This window comes from Humulus lupulus, chromosome 3 (assembly GCF_963169125.1).
Source record: "Humulus lupulus chromosome 3, drHumLupu1.1, whole genome shotgun sequence".
In the NCBI taxonomy this organism is placed as follows: Eukaryota; Viridiplantae; Streptophyta; class Magnoliopsida; order Rosales; family Cannabaceae; genus Humulus; species Humulus lupulus.
This window is the reverse complement of record NC_084795.1, coordinates 128,266,431-128,280,521: the sequence shown is the minus strand read 5'-3', so window position 1 is coordinate 128,280,521 and position 14,091 is coordinate 128,266,431.

Genomic DNA, 14,091 nt, shown 5'->3' with positions numbered 1-14,091 from the left:
CCTTTAATGGCTTACACAATGATCTAATCATAAACAAATCCTAACCCAAAAACACCATACAATTAACGATTCAACATTCCCATGCATTCAATCATATTAAGCCATCCGTTCATTCATCAAAATAAATAAATGCATAAAAGTAAACCCACACAGGTTCAATATATATATATATATGTGAAGATGGCTCTGGTACCATTTGTTGGTCTTTATTGATCAAATCAAAGATTATACGCAGTAGAACAACAATCAAATTGTTAATTTAATCCCATAAGATTTCTAGATCTACTTCTTCACATGCATATATATATTGAATCAAAGACATGAATAGAAAAATTACCTCAGGTCCTTCCTTGCTGCTATCTTTTTGTATGGAAAAATCCTTGAGATCTCACACCAAGATCTTCCAAAATATTCTCAGCACACAAAGAACGAGTGTGGGCTCGCTATACAACTAATAGACAAAATCTATTTATCAGATGTTCTCAACACATGAGATCTGATAAAGTTTGGACCTAGGTTTTTGTGAAGAACGGTGACTTTTGTATATTTCACTATTCTCTTTCTCTGAGAGAGATTTCTAGATATTTTTCTATCCCTCAAAAGTTACGTTCTGAAAAACTGATATCCTATATCTAATATATCCAATATATTAAAATAAAATCTTAGTTATTTTAAACAATTTGAAAATAACTAATTAGTTATCAGATTTTTGTTTAAATAATAATATTTTAATCATATAACAATATCTCATTATTTATTTAATATTTAAATAACTAAAATTGTGGAACAAAGAAACTTTCTCAGTTTCTTATGCGTGTAGCACAGTGACTGTGCACTGTGCTACTTGTGTACCACATGCCAGTGATGACATGTGATTTTTCTTAATTTTTATTATTATTTAAATACAAAAAATCTCAAAAATAAATTAATTCAAAATTAATTATATTTTTGTTAAATTAAATAATTAATTAATTACACATAAGTATATAATAATTATGTTTGATACATAGAAAAATATTTTACTTATCACATAAGTCATTTTTGCCCATTTTTGTATTTACCTTTGTCAATGTTTGTTTGAGCCATTTCGGGGACCATGGACCTAAAACATTAAGCTCCAATAAATTGAAACTAAATAATTAAACTATTTCATTATAATAGTTAATTTATTAATTCTGATATTTCTCCACTATAAATTCAGAATTGCACTCTTTATGTTATAGATATACTTTTACATAAATCTTATCTTAAGTCGTCCATTGATATAATCATCTTACAATAGTTCAACCCTTTAATTAATTAGTTCAAAAATTAGAATGGAGGAATTACCATTTTACCTTTCTAATTTACTTCTTATTCCTTAAGTACTATTAATTCACTAGTGAATAATTAATCTATAATCTAATTATAGATTTGAGCTCAAAATCATTCAGTTCCAGAATTAACCCTTAAGGGAACTAATATACGATCCGTTAGGAAATATTAGATTCCGTATTGTTGATACATGTTCCCAGCCATCCATGATATTAAATCTCCAAAACAAAAGTCATTAGCCTCATTCTTTGAAGAGACCTTAACGAATGAATCAAAAGATTTAATAAACATGAACAGGAGTTCATGAACACTCAGGATTTAGGTTGATCTATAAATGATCATCAGTTATGATATGAATTACAAGTCTTTCTTGTTAAATGGTTTTTGGATAAAGACTTTAATTCATATCGGTCCATGTCATATATAATCATATTATATAAAGCACATTTACCGAGATGTCTTACCACATCAATAATCCGAATCTAGATTATTTGTATCATTATGATACTCAGTAAACCATACTTACAACTCCAATTAAAGAATTTCATAACTTTAATTTGTAGTTGTTGACTATTTTTATTCATTCATGTGATCTTAATTCTCTCGTACTAATACAAGATCACATCCTCAATAATGAATATGGAATTTTTCTGATATTTACAAAATTATTCAAACAATAATTTAACAATCTCAACATAACAATAATAATAAACCATTGTATTTATTTATTCAAAGAAAAAAAACAAATGTCTTTTACATGCTTTTAGGACACACTCCTAACAACCTATTCTTGATAGCTAACTTGTTAAGTTTTCTATAATCGATACACATCCTCAGAGAACCATCTTTCTTATTCACAAAGAGAACTGGTGCACTCTATGGCGAGAAACTGGGCCTGATAAATACCAAGTCTACTAACTTCTGTAATTTAACCTTTAGTTCATTCAGCTCAGTTGGAGCCATTCTATAAGGTGCCCTAGACACTGGCTCTGTCCCTGGTGCCAATTTAATCACAAACTATATCTCCCCATGTTGAGTAATCCTATCATATCCTTTGGAAACACACCCAGAAACTCACAGACTAATCTAGTTTGTCCTTGTCCCACTAACATGACTTTAGAGGTATCCACCACAATGGCTAGGAGTCCTATGCATCCCCCCTCCAATAGATCTCTAGCTCTAAGTACAAATATCATAAGTATACGTGGTCCATGCACTGTGCCAGCATATACAAAGGAATCCTCACCCTCAGGCTCAAAGGTTACCATCTTCTTCTTGCAATCTATTGTCACCCCATACTTGGCTACCCAGTCCATACCCAAGATCATTTTATAGTCGGTCATAACCAACTCTATTAAGTCAACTGAAAACTCTCTACCATCCACTGTCACTGGTAATGATCTAACCCCTCTCTTGGAAACCACTAACTCGCCAGTAGGCAACAAAGTTCCAAAACCCATTGCATAGTATTCCCATGGTCTACACAACCTATCAATCTCCCTACTAGATACAAGTGAATGTGTAGCCCAAGAATCAATCAAAACAGAATAAGAAGTGCCAGCACTAGAAAGTTGACCTGTCACTACTGAGGGTCGAGCCTCAGCCTCTGATTATGTCAATGCGAACACTCGAGTCGTAGCCAAGCTATCTGCCTTCTTTAGTTCTTCCTTTTTTTCCCTTGGGATATCTTTCTTAAGGTGCCCAACTATACCACATAAAAAGCAAGCCTTCACTCAACACTCTCCTAGATGATGTATCCTCCATCTGCTGCACTCTGGATAAGTCCTCCAACTCTGAATGTTGCCCTGGCAGCCAACCTGTATACCACGTGTCCTCTTTTCTGGGCCTGTAACTGTAATGGTATTTGGGGTCTTTCTCTTCTGGTCACTAGGGCCTCCACCCTACCAGCTCTAATAAAGGGAGATCCCACCCTCCTAGTGTCCCTTGTGGCCACGTTCTTGCACCAGATCTTGTTTTTAGCACCCTCAACAGTAAGGGCCTTGTCCACTACATGAGCATAAGTCGTCACTCCAGGTACTGATGTAATTTTAACATCCCAAGCTATCATAACATTTAGCCCTCGAACAAACCTCTCCTTTCTTATCACTTCAGTTGGCACCAAGTCTGCAACGAACTTGGCCAACCTATCAAATTTTAGGGCATACTATGTAACAGTCATGCTGCCCTGCACCAGATTACTGAACTCATCAACCTTTGTAGCTCTTACTGCATCATTATAGTACTTCTCATTAAATAACTCTCTGAATTCCTCCCAGCTCAGAGTTTTCACTTCTCTGGTCTGGGATACAACTTCCCACCAAATTCGAGCATCTTCCTGAAACATGAATGTGGTACAGGCCACTCTATCATTATTTTCCACCCCCATAAAGTCCAGGATGGAGGTGGTCATACCCATCCACTGTTCAGCTAGCAGCGGATCTGGCCCTCCCTCAAAAGTAGGTGGGTGTTGCTTCTTGAAGCGCTCACACCTATTTTTAGCCCCTGGTTGTTGCTGTAATATTGGTGCCACAAAAGGTGGCACAACTGGTGTAGCGTTTCTTGTTGGAACCTGCTACTGTCTCAACAAGCGGATTTCTTCATCCTGCCTTTGTATCCTAGCTTGCATATCAATAAGCACCTATTACAAGTTCTCGGGATCTAGCGGAGATCTCTAACCCTGGTCATTATCTCTGACCTGACTTCCAGCACCGTCTGGCTCATTTAATTGCCCTGGAAGCATACTTCGAAGATTATCTGAAATCAATCACTCAGCACATTAAGTAACAATAACGGTGCCCAGCACCACTCCCATAGTCCAAAATCGAACATTTAAGCATACACACGCCATAACATTACTAATAAGCATTTAAATATATTTCAAATAAAATAATCATGCTAATAAGCAAGTTATTTTATATCCATGCCCAAGCAGAGTGCTAATAAGCACAGTCTTCTCAATATTCATAACAGTAATAGTGCTAATAAGCACATAACTTATCATACACTAACAATCAAGGGCTAGGCCCTATCAATATAACTCATGCTTCCTAATGAACCATGCAAATAAGACATTCATATGTCAATTAGGCAAGTAAACACGAATTAACATAAATAGTTACCGAACCCTGAGTCAAACTTGTCTTCAGCGGCGAGTGTACATGCCCAACCAATCTTCAAGAACCAATAAACTACACCGTTCTGATACCAAGTTGTAACGTCCTCTTAATCCATGACTATTACACTATGTAATTTAAATAGTGCTTAACTCGTTAAACGAGTCATTTGGGCTTAAATCATGTAATTAAAACTAACCACAGGTTTAGCTACTAAAAATTTCGGTCAAAAGTCAACCATTTCATTAAAAGAGTTTGACTTCCATACATGGGATCCCAACATAGTTTAAAACGGTTACAAACCCAAAAATGTATACAAAGCTGACTTAAGCAGCAAAATCAAGGTCCAACCCTAGTTCCAACTAATAGCCTCGACCGTGGCGAACGAGATGGTCACATATGTACACTCTACCCCTGAAGCTTCCCAACTCATGGCTGGTCCAACTTTTCCTTTCCTTCACCTGCACTATTTAGAACTCGTGAGCCAAGAGACAAGAAGAAAACGTAATCATGCTTATAAGCAGTACATTATCATATCACATATCTATAATTAGCATGCCTAGCAGTAATAACTCTACTCGTGCATGAAGTTAACTAAAATAAGTGACTATAAAGTCACACTAAGGCTTAGTTCTCATCTTTCATATAACTAGCCTTAGAGCTGGGCAAGCAAGTCTGATGCTTAACATTCTAGATGACCCTAGAGGCATTCAAGCATATATCTCGCTTCAAGGTTTGCTTAACCCTATCGGTCAGTGTCCAGCATGCTATTGCCGCCCTTGACTTCTAAGTCGAGCCTTTAAACTCTCGACTCATAAGCCGAGTCATTTAACCTTCAACTAATATGTCGAGGCTTTCAACGTTCGACTAATAAGTTGAGTTTTTAACCTTCGACTGATAAGTCGAGTCTTTCAACCTTCGACTGATAATTTGAGTCTTTAACTTTTGACTGATAAGTCGAGTCTCTAACCCTCGGATGATAAGTTGAGTTCCTAGAACTTGCTAAACCCTTGACTATTAAGCCAAGCCCTTCATCAGATAACATAGAAAGATCTTCAGCTTATAAGCTGCACTTCCAAATGAGATATACAGACTAACATTTATTACATAACATAAGTAAACACAACGCATTTAATATTTTTAATAAAACATTCTCAACAAAACATTAATCATGTACTATAATCGAGCAAAGCCCTAAATGCAGACCGGGTACAGTTTTCTTACCTCAAGTCTGAGTGTAATGTATATTAAGAACGACCATCAAGCACGATCCCGATTCTGTGGCCCTAGTGATAACCTAGTCACAACCACAAAATAGAATCCCATCAATAACAAGTGAATAAAGGCTTCCAGGCCTAGTCCTATCCTCCGGGACGGCGAATTCTACTTAACCGGGTAGTAGAATCGATCCCGAGCCCTTAGGTTTCAGTTCCAACAATCAAAACCTACTCGGGGCTCCAAAGCCCTTCAAGCGTTGCGACTCAAAACAATATAGCCGCAGCACGCACCAAGTCAGAGACCCCAAAATATCTCCTCTGGACCACATGCACTACGACGCGCCCCTAATAGCGCCGTGGCTCAAATGGAGGTTCGGCACCTCCTTCTCCTTGCATTCAAGAGAGTCACGGCAACCCAAGAACAAGGTAGGGCCTCACCCTGAAAACCCAAAATTTTCCCTGTTTTCTTCAAGCCAATTCTCACCAAATACCTATCCAAAAATAGCTAAATCCCAAAAGTAATGTTCCCAATCAACTCAGCTCCTCAATACACACAAAAGCCAAGTTTAAGCTTGGCTAAAACCTCATCAATACTCCAAATTCATATTGAGTTTCTAAGACTCAGTTAAACTAGGGAAATCACAAAGATTTAAGGCTAGGAATTGTTACCTCTGTTGCCCCAGTTGATGCTATGCTTTTCCCCAAGCGATCCCGAGTCTAGACTAGTTTTGATTCCTCTTAGATCGCAAAGAATTCCCAAGGAATTAGGAGAGAGAGAGTATGCTGAGAGATAGAGAGAGTTTGAATGTTGCAACTATTTTCTGTTTTTTTTGTTGTGAGGTTATGTAGAGTTCAAGTAACTCTAAGTAAATCCCGAGGCTCGGGGTACCAAAAACGTCCCCGAGGGTAAAAAGATCAATACTCCTAAAATTTCCTCCTAATATCACTAATCTCAAATATATCCTCAAATATTTATTCCCATTACCCGATATCCCAGTAATGTACTAAATACCCAAAATACTTCTTGACTCATCCCGAGTTAGGTATTCGGTCTCGTTGTGACTTTTCCGCTAACTTGCTGTAATGCCCTACTTCCTTAGAGTCGTTACTAAGTGAGTTTAAAACATGCAATTAACTCGCTAATCGAGGTTTTAGGTTAAAAGTGAAGCTAAACCGTAATATAAGTCATATAATTTGAAAATATAATCATCCATTGAAAACTATAAAAGCGATATACATTTGGGATCCCAAAATACTGTTTAAAAATATTTACAACTCAAAATTACAACTAAAGTCGACTAAACGACAAAATTAGATTTAATACAAACATCTCCCAAAAATACCCCTGGCCATGGCAGCCAGCTAGGCCAAACATGTACACGTCGCTTCACGCTCTCCATACTCATGGTTGGTCGACTTTCCCCTTGCCCTTACCTGCACCATAGAGCACCGCCAATAGGCTCAACACATACAACCATGCTGTCCCAAACACTTTACCAGGCTCTGGGTTCGCGGTCTACACCATGAGGATATCCCAGGTAACCTATAGGGGTCTCACCCTGGCAACTCGCACTCCACGTGCTTAACGCTGCTCCCAGCCCTAGCCGTACTCGGCCTTGCCATTCTCGGCCTTTGTCGTTCCTGGCCCTCGTCGTTCTTGGCCTTCGTCGTTCTCGGTCCTCGCCGTTCTTGGCCTTCGCTGTTCCTGGCTCTTGTCGTTCATTCACATATATGCACACATAGGATAATTAAACAAATACTTAAACACATATAAACATAATCAATGGGGCTATGCCTTGCAACATAATCAAATAGGGTCGTGTCGTGCAACACAAACTATGGGGCCTCGCCCTGCTTTACGGGTACAACAGTTTTCTTACATGTGTCCCGAGCTTTCCAAGCTTCGATGTCCCGAGCACAGTACCATAGTCCAAGCCTCACTGAAAACCTAGTCACAACGCATCAACAACATCCATCCATCATGTTCTATTCCACTAAATAACTTTGCGTCATAATTCTAGTCTCCGGGCCCTTGAATTCTATCAATCCGGGTGATAAAATCCATCTCGAGCCTTAACTTTTGGATTCCCGAGCCTAAAACCTCCCTGGAGTCCAAAAACACACTAAGTGTTGCGGCCCCAAGAACCCATGTCATGGCCCGCCTCAACCAGAAATCCCAACCCCCAAAACAGGGCATGCGCGCCGCGGCCCAAGCTAGGGTGTGCCGCGGTCCGCCCTTTTTCCTGGCCTCCCAAGTGTTCTAGAGAGCTGCGGCTAACCAAGAACAATGTCGTGGCCCGACCCTTCGAACCCAGAAAAATCCTCCATTTTCTTCACCAAATCCAAGCCAATTTACCCCAAAATCAACCCAATGTTTCAAGTCAATCATCACAGAAGTTCTACTATATTTTCAGCAGCAAAACCTAACAAGAATCTAGCCTTAAACTTCATCATATCCCAATTCCAATCTCCCACTTCGAAGCCTCAAGAAAACTAGAAACCCAACCAATAACCACATAATTAAATAACTAAAATCAAAGTTTAAAGCTTACCTTGGCCTCTGCTTGAATCCACAAAGTGAAACTGAGTTAATCCCCAAGTTAGAGCTCCAATTCCTAGCTTGATCTTCACAGTTTCTCCTTGGTATGGCTTAGAGAAAAGTGTGAAAGAGAGAAAAGGTTTTTGGGTCGGTTCCTTAGTTTTTGATTGTTTCCCTTGGTTTGTTTTACTTAACTTAAGTCTCTAAGGTTACCTCAAAGGCTCGGGGTACCAAAAACCTCCCCGGGGGCAAAATGGTAAATTTCCCCAATATTCCCTCATAAACGTTCTAACTTCAAATATATCTCCAAGTATTTATTTTCATAACCCGATAACCCCATAAAATATCTAATGCCCGAAATACCCCTCGACTCGCCCCGAGTCGGGTATTCGACCCCGTTGTGACTTTCTGAGCTAAAGCGCTCCCTAGGACTGTCTCGGATCGTGCAACACGAATATATCACAAATATATCACAATATTCTCAATTACTACATTTATGTCCTCAACGGCTAAAATTACAAATACGCCCATAATAACTAGACGGGGCCCACATGCATATTTAATCCACCTAAACATGCATTTCTAATCACATACTCATCAAATTCACACATTAACATAACAAATCACTTATTGCCCTCCAGGCACGCTAATCAAGGCCCTAAGCCTTATTTGCAAATTTGGGACGCTACACTTGCTCCTTAGGATTGCCTAGCGCTGAGTAATCCAAATATATCCACATAATAATGTGGTCTCATACATATATCACATATATGCACATAGATTCCAAATATACCCATAATAAGCCAAATTACAAAAATTGCCCTTTTGATAAGAAACGGGCCCGCATGCATATTTAATACACCTAAACATGCAAATCTAGTCATATTATAGTGTAACTCACATAATTATATAATGATACACATATATATCACATAAACACATATTTATTACATAATTTCCATAATTTGCCATCCTAGCCCCTAATCAAGGCCTTAAGCCTTATTAGATAATTTGGAGTGTTAGAAAGAGGCTCGATGATGGCCAACAGTTGATGGCCTTACAAGCTAGAATCCAACCAGGTTCTCCGCTGTGAGACGACCTACAGAGGCACGGATGCCATAGGCTTGATGACTTCAGTCGTCAGGCCCACAAATACATCCATTGGGAGGATGCCTAAATCAGAGCTTTCAGAGGAACAATCTACTTCCCAGCTCCTACATTCCCCACTGCCACAACTCTGGGTCCCAAGTTCTCGTCTGACACTCCAGTGTAAACAGTTCTTCTGAGCACCCTGATATACTCTAGTTGTTCCTCAAGATAGCTATAGCACCATGCCTACCGGATATGGAGCAGCGCCCACATGATTTAGTTCTTTTCAACCTACCTTCAGTGTTGGAACAGCTACTTCCAACTACTCGGTCGCACCCAGAAATGGCCTGAGTAGAAGAAAATGCGGGGAAAGAGAAGGGGGAATAAGAAACCAATGAGAGTTGTCCCTCCCAACGAGAAGTACACTCCTCAATACTCCGAGTACACTGACTTGATTGATGCTAGGGAAAACATTTTCACAACCACAGAACAGCAGGTCCATTATCGGAGGCCCCAACCCATTTTGAGAGAAAAAGAGCGAAGGGTCACTACGAAGTTCTGCAATGATGTTGCACACCATACCAAAGAGTGCATGAAACCTCACGATGATATTTACAATCTCATTGAATTAGGTTACCTCCACCAGTATCCTAGGGCTGGAGCAAGCCTAGCTCAGGCTCCAGCCACAAATCAGTCATTTCCTCAACAAATAAAACCTCCAAAAGCTCAAGGCAAGGTGCCAGCTGCTCTGCAGCCAATGGCCCATGGACCCCCTCTCATCAACAAACAAGTAGGGACCATTTCTGGAAGACACCACCTGGGGGCACATCGAGAGGCTCATAGAATAGGTATGCGCAGGTCGTAAACCATGATGATGAAGTTCTTGCACTAGCGAACCTCCCAGCACAGATGCTCCGGATGACGGACCAGATAATAACCTTCTCCAAGGATGATGCTCGGAGAGTGCACTTCCCCCTCCACGATTTGTTGGTATTCGTGAGCTAGATTTCCAACAAAATGGTAGCAAGGATCATAGTAGATAATGGGAGTACAGTGAACATCCTGTTCAGGACTTCCTTCGAGAAGATCGAGTTGATGATGAGGGGCCTGTCCTCGTGCAGCTCGACACTTTATGGGTTCTCGGGTGGAGGTTTGATTCTATGGGAAAGATCAAGCTGTCAGTGACACTTGGAGAAGCGCCTTGAAAGGACTTCAAGTACTACACTTTTGTGTTGGTGGATTGCTCCTCTGCCTATAACGCCATCCTGGGCCATCTAGCTCTGGTGGAGTTTGAGGCAGGCTCTTCCATTAGGCATTTGTGCATGAAGTGCCCCACGGAGTCGGGAATAGGCATAGTTCGCGAGGACCAGAAAGGGGCCCGCCAATGCTACAATGTTTCACTCAAGCAACAAGTGATGGTGAAGAGGCAGCTGCTGTCGAACAGCCTCCTCCAGAGGAGATGGAGGTCAAGGCTGTTGTCGAAGAGCGGGAGCCAAATGAGTTGGACCATAGGGTTGGAGATGATTGGGCTATCGTGCCCATGGAAGAGGCTGAAGAATTCATCCTTGATGACGCCAAACCAAAGAAGAAGACCAAGGTTGGGAAGAACCTCAAGGATGAGATCTGAGAAGCTCTAGAAAGCTTTTTCCACAAAAATCAGGACGTCTTCGCCTGGTCTCATACGTACATGACGAGAATCGATCCCAACATTATCTGCCACGCCTCGAACATAGACCCCAATGTTGCCCTGATGCAACAAAATTGGAAGACAATGGACCCGAAAAGGGTGGAGACCTTGAAGGCGAAGGTTGAGAAGCTCTTCAGGAATGGGTTCATACGGGAGGCCCAATACGCTATGTGGCTAGCAAACCCAGTTCTAGTCCCAAAGCCTAAGGACATCTGGAGGACAGGTATTGACTTATCCGACCTCTATAAGGCCTGCCCTAACGATTGTTTCCCCCTGCAAAAGAATGATCAGATTGTAAATGCCACCTTCGGGTATGAGCTCCTCACATCCATGGACACATACTCAGGGTATAATCAGATCTCCGTGCATGTTGCTGACCAGGAGCGTTGTAACGCCCTACTACCTTAGAGCCGTTACCAAGTGAGTTTAAGATAGAAATCGTGCTTTTGACTGACTCTAATTGGTTTCTAAAACCAAAAGTGTGGATAAATCATAATTTAAGGCTGTACTCTTTAAAATGTTTAACTTCATTGAAAACGTAAGTATAAAACATCTGGGATCCCAAAATAAGGTTTACAAAATATTTGCAACTCAAAAATAGATTTACATCAGGTTAACTATCAAAAGAATGGATCTATACAGCCATTTACAAAAAAATGCCCCCAACCAAAGCAGTCGGGCAGGCCGAACATGTACGCGCCGCCCCCACGCTCTCCATACTCATGGCCGGTTGACAGACTCCTTGCTTTTACCTGCCACACAGAGCACCTGTGAGCCGAAGCCCAGCAAGAAAACCCAAATAGCACATAACATATGCAATAATAATATTACTGGCATAATTTACTGATAAATAAGAAAATCATCGATTTAAACAAGCACGGCCATGCCGCCCCAGAGGCCTTACCAAAGCTTGGGGTCTCGGTCATTACCGTAGGATAACTCATGTATCCCTTGGGTCCCACCCTCGCTATAGCATCCCATGTGCTGAGCGTTGCTTCCGGCCCCACTGCCGTACCCGGCCCTTGCCGCTCCCGGCCTTGCCGTTCATTCAATTACAATCACACATATCATACATTATGAAATAACCATTCAAACATACAATAGTTTATCTAAGATTACACATTTGCACACAATTCAAGCTAGGGCCGTGCCCTACAATCACACAGTGGGCCTATGCCCTATTATCAGGTGTCACGGTTTTCTTACCTGTATTATGTGCTTTCCGATGCACCACGATCACGAGCACGGTCCACTAGCACGAGCCCCTCCGAAATCCTAGTCACAACACACACAAAACACTTTCAATACTAACCAAGCCTAGAACCACTTCCCGGGACCAATCCCGCACTCCCGGGACCTCTAAATCCATAAAGCAAAGTATCGGAACCATCCCCCGAGTACCCGGGCAAAAGCCCTAAAAACTAAACTTTTGGGCTGCCAAAATGGCCTAGGGCCGCGGCACACCCCTCAAGGGCCGCGGCGCTCCATCGCGAACCCAGAAAATCTGGGTTTTTCCTGCATTTTTCCCGAGCTTTAACCTCTCCAAATCACCCCAAACCAATACCTAAACCCCAAAACTCAAATCCAAACCTCATATGAACAATCTAACACCCCATAAACACTAGAATCAAGCCAAAACATCAACATACCCAAGATCCACTCCTATGATTTCAAATTTCAGCAACTAACCCCAAAACCCAACAATGTTTAGCTTAGGCATTTAAATTCCTTAAATCAAAACAAAATCCATATTTAGATATGTATAAAACCTTTACCTCAAATGAAGAATCCACACAAGTCCTTGATCCCCTCCTAGACTCCCACTTCTCCTTCTCTTCTTCTTCTTCTTCTTGCTTGCCCTAGCCTTTTTCTCCTCTTCTTTCCTTCTCTTCTAATTTTATCAAGACACTAAATGAGCCAATGCCCAAACCGTACACCCCATATACCCAGCTGCAACTTGCCTATTTGCCTTGCCAAAAGACCAATTTACCCCTTCCTAATAATCCCTCCTTAGCTAAACCTTCAAGGGCACTTAAGTCATTACACTTTCATTTCAATTCTACCACTTTCTATCTTAAAACTTGTTACCCACAGCAGTTACAAATGGTTACCCAATCACCAATAACTAACCACTCATTCTCAACTCAACTTATAAGATTCCCAAAGTACCCCTAGGCTTTACCCGAGCCGGGTACAACATCCCGTTGTGACTTTTAGACTAAATGGCTCACTAGGACCGTCTCGAAGCGTGCATCCTGATAAAAACACCACCTCACATGGCACGATTCACGTAGTACAATTATCACAGTTATGCCCAAACATGGCCAGATTACAATCATGCTCATTCTAAGACAATCAGGTCTACATGCATACTAATTCACATAGTCGTGCATCTCAAATAGTCAAATAGTCATATAACGTGCAATAAGTCATAATCATGCATTAAATTCATAAAAATCACACACAGAATCCCATCATGCCCTCCAGTCACACTTCCCCAGGCCCTAAGCCTAAACACTGAATTTGGGTCGTTACAAGCGTACCAGCTTCCAAACACACAAAGGCATCTAATGCTACAAACTAATACCTTTTGGTCTGAAGAATGCTAGGGCCACATACCAAAGAATTGTGAACAAGATGTTCGAGAACCAATTTGGTCGGGATATGGAGGTGTACTTGGACGACATGCTGATGAAATCCAGAACAGCTCCAGACCATGTGAAAGATTTGGTGGAAGCATTCTCAATCCTCCGCATGTTGGGATGAAGTTGAATCTCCAAAAATGCAGATTTGGACTAGCCTCTAGGAAATTCCTACAATTCATCGTGTGCACCTGAGAAGATCAAAGCCTTGATCGAGATGTCATCCCCAAGGAAGCACAAGGATGTGCAAAGCCTGACTGGTTGGATAGAGGCTCTCAATCGCTTTGTTTCCAAGGATACTAACAAATGAAACCCATTCTTCAACACCCTCAGCGGAGGTTAGAGATTTGAATGGACAGAGGAATATGAGCAAGCTTTCCAGCAGCTTAAAGCTCACATGGAAAATCCCCCAATATTATCATAGCCCATAGATGGACAACCCCTTCTCCTTTACATGGCTGTCTCAGAGAATGCCATTAGTGAAGCCCTG